The sequence below is a fragment of the Lagenorhynchus albirostris genome, chromosome 17 (genome assembly GCF_949774975.1).
Source record: "Lagenorhynchus albirostris chromosome 17, mLagAlb1.1, whole genome shotgun sequence".
NCBI classification, from domain to species: Eukaryota; Metazoa; Chordata; class Mammalia; order Artiodactyla; family Delphinidae; genus Lagenorhynchus; species Lagenorhynchus albirostris.
This window is the reverse complement of record NC_083111.1, coordinates 59,188,835-59,192,870: the sequence shown is the minus strand read 5'-3', so window position 1 is coordinate 59,192,870 and position 4,036 is coordinate 59,188,835. Positions and strand designations below refer to the sequence as shown.

The following is a 4,036-nucleotide window of genomic DNA, read 5'->3' as shown; positions in this document are numbered from 1 at the left end:
TGTTCTAGGTACATGAGTCCCTTGAATCTATAGGTCCCAAGCAATTAGAAAGGAAGAAAGAAAAAAAGGGGAAAGAAGATCTTTATTTTACTTAAAGGCCCTGAATAAGGGTGACAGAAATATTAGGAAGGGAGAATAAAAGGAGGAAAGAGGAGAAGCATTATTTAGTTGTGAAAATTTTTTTCTATGAGGAAATAAGACATAGACCCCAATTTAAAAATAATCAATTGACAATATATGAACAATAAGAGGAAAGAAAATGGTATGTCTATTGAAAATTCCATGCTATTAAAGCTATATATTACTATTTTGAATCCAACTGATTAATCTTTTTCTTTCCTAAACTGAGGACCATATCCTATAAACCAATTATTAAGTAAATGTTCCTAAGTATACATTTCAAATGCACCTTGAAGTTAAAAATTTGGAGGAAAAACCAAAAAAGTCATCTATGCAAGTATTTTTCATTTGACTTAAAAAAATTACTTTGTAATAGAGTCACTACGTTCTTTACTGAAATCTTTAATACAATTGTTTAAGAGTTTTTACCTCATATCAATGAAGACATCACTAACGTTATAAATAGAAAATTCATATTTTAAACTATAAATACTTGTGCTCTGAACACATTCATATTTATATGTATTCAACCTACTGTCTCACTTTAGATGTATTAGGAAGTTATTGCAAGAAATACATAATAAACGTCTAACACATTTCTCTCTCTTCACTGACTCCTTTCCCAGTTATCAGCTAATCAGCTGTCAACATCATTATTCTAAAATTTAAGGATCTTTGTTTTACTTTCTGGCTTAAAATGTTTCCATGATGCACAGTGCCTACCACTTACCTAATGCCACTTACCTAAGCATGGTAGTCAAGGATGAATGCCACTTACCTAGCATGGTGGTCAAGGCTGAATGAATGCCACTTACCTAAGCATGGTAGTCAAGGCCCTTCATGATCCAGACCTTATTATCTCTCTAATTTCAATTTCGGCCATGCACAGTCAGCTTCTATGTGCACTATACCTCCTTCAAAAGGAAAAAGACTTGTTATTTCCCAAATCCTCACGTAAGCCTTGCTGTATCATATTTTCATGTACAATTACCCCTGCAAGAAATACCCTTCACCCACTGTCATTCTCTAAAGCTTCTATTCATCCTTAAAAACAGCTTAGATTCTCTTCCTCTGAGTAAGCTTTCACTATCCTTTCCTCTTCCACCCAGGCAGCTAAGTAAAACTCTTCTGGGTTCTAATGACACTCTCTGGGGATAACTGCTACAGCCCTCAGCTTATCAGTGATTCAGAAGGCTTTTGTGCAAGTTTGTTTCACCCTGAGTGCTGATGCTTTTCTTTCTTTCTCTTGTTCCCAGAATCTAACTCAGGGTTTAATTAGGTAATAGTTGCCTATTCAAAATAAACATTTGTTGAATACTTAATATATTCAGGTCCTCTGATCTGGTGCTGGTTTTGGGAAATTAAAGGAGGTAAGTAGAGAAGCCATTCATCTGAGGTCATGGACATTCTATTACCTTTATTTACTAGTGGGTCTCAAATTTTACCCTGGTTTAAATCTCTTTGTTAAAACACAGATTGCTTGGCCTCCTCCCAGAGTTTCAGATTCTGTAGGTCTAGCCTGGAGCCACAGAATTTGCATTTCTAACCAGCATCCAGTTGCTGTTTCTGCTGCTCAAGGACCACAATTTAAGAACTATTGCTCTATATCCACACAAAGACCAAGATGCTAAAAGAAAATATGTATATTTAATAAAAGCTTATCTAACTGGTCTTGTTTTATTTATAAAGACAACCTTAGTACAGAATATGATTTATTCTGTTCCTTTCTAAATCAAGAGAAATAAAAAGATATTTTATTTTACATTATTTATATATATTTTATTTTATTCAATAATGAAGATCAATATTCTGAGTTTTCCATCATAATCATATATTTCCCTCCCCCTTCCCCCTCCCCCTTCCATTACTTTCCCATATGTTTAACAGATGCATTTTTAAAACAAATGTTGACAATGTTCGTTTTCTTTCAAAATAGTGGAACTTAACTCTTTTGCAGGGAGGGAGAGATTATCATAACCCTGCATCTTCCCATGAAAGCAATTAACCCATTCTCCAGAAAACTGTATATACAGAACTGAGAGTACAGAAATAAAACATAGAGCTATGGCCAATTGCTTTTTGACAAGGATGCCAATTCCACTCAATGGGAAAGAATAATCTCTTCCACAAATGGTGCTGGGACAATTGGATTTCTATGTGCAAAAGAATTTCATTGAACACCTACTTTATTTCATATACAAAAATTGACTAAAAATGGATCAACAATATAAGTGCTAAAAACTGTAAAATCTTAGAAGAAAACCTAGGGGTAAATCTTCATGACCTTGGGATTGGCAACGGATTCTTAAATATGACACCAAAAGCACAGCAGCAACCACAAAAAAATAAGTTGAACTTTATCAAAATTTAAACATTTTGTGTATTAAAGGACATTATCAAGGAGTTGAAAAGATAGCCTAAAGAATGGGAGAAAATATTTGCAAATCCTAGATCTGATAAACGTTTAAAATTCAATATATTTAAAGAACTCTTAAAACTCAACAAAAAGACAAACGATGGGCACAGGACTTGCATAGACATTTCTCCAAAGACATACAAATGGCCTATAAGAACATGAAAAGACATTCAACATCGTCAGTCACTAGAGAAATGCAAATCAGAACCACAATAAGATATCATTTCACATGTGCTAAGATGGACATAAGAAAATAAAATTTAAAAATGAAAATAACGAGTGTTAATGAGGATGTGGAGAAACCGGAATTTTGGTATATTATTGGTGGAAATGTAAAATGATGGAAAGGTAAAATGGGAAAACAGGTTGTTCCTCAAAATACTAAATATAGAGTTGCTATATGACCTAGCCATTCCACTCCTAGGTTTATACTTCCCCCAGTTGAAAACAGGGATCCAAAAAAATGTTCAATGAAGCATTGTTCACAATAGACAAAAAGTAAAAACAAACAAACAAAAAATGTGTCCATCAACAGATAAATGGATAAGCAAATTGTGATATATACATACAACAAAATATTATTAAGCCCTAAAAAGGTATGAAATCCTGATGCATGCTATGACATGGACAAACCTTGAAAACATTGTTATAAATGAAATAATTGGACATAAAAGGACAAATACTGTATAATTCCAGTTAATGATATATCTAGAATAGGGAAATTCATAGAGACAGAAAGTAGGTTAAAGGTTACCAAGGGTTTCCTCTGGGCAGGAAGGGGAGGTGAAGGAATAGTCAGCAGTTCAGCCCAGGAAAATGGCCAGGAAGAAGCTGCAGAGGTTCCTGAGTGACCAGGGTGACAAAGAGCGTAGCCTGACCACAGAGATCCTGGATGTTTGGTCCCTTAGCTTTAATACCAGATTGAGGTGGTCTGGTATATGCTTTGTATGCAGCATTTTCTATTCTATCCTTGGAACTGGATTGCTATGGCTTCCTGGTGGCATAAAACTTTTGGCAGTGTTTTAGAGCCTGGGAAATAATCCTGCATGAGTCAGTATGAGTTTTTTAATGGGCTCTGTGAAGCAACTGATGAAAATATTTGAAACAAGATTGCCTGCAACAATTATTATTCTTTTTTGTTTGTTTCATATTTACACTGTGTGCTTATTTTTGGTGACATAAGAAGGGAATGAATATGTTGCAGTTCTTGTGAAGAGCCTAATATAGTCTATCATGCATCTTATATGCAAAAGATGCAGTCATGAAAGGCTATTTTTCTCTCCTAAGTTGAAAATCAGAAACTCTTTGAAAACAGTGTTTGAAAGCGTATGCTGTGGTTTTGGTGAAGTATGATTTTCTAGATACAATAATCATTCCAAAAAAAATGCAATAATTTAAGACCATTTGTATTCTGCTACAAACTACATGGTTGAATAAACTGTTAAATGCTTGTCATTTTTTAAATTTTTTTATACAGCAGGATCTTGTTAGTCATCAATT

At 34.1% G+C, this 4,036-nt stretch overlaps 1 pseudogene; it reads left to right on the top strand.

Annotated features, from left to right (window-relative positions):
• Positions 1-3,352: 3,352 nt before the first annotated feature.
• Positions 3,353-3,827, top strand: LOC132507977 (vesicle transport protein SFT2A-like; annotated as a pseudogene).
• Positions 3,828-4,036: the final 209 nt, after the last annotated feature.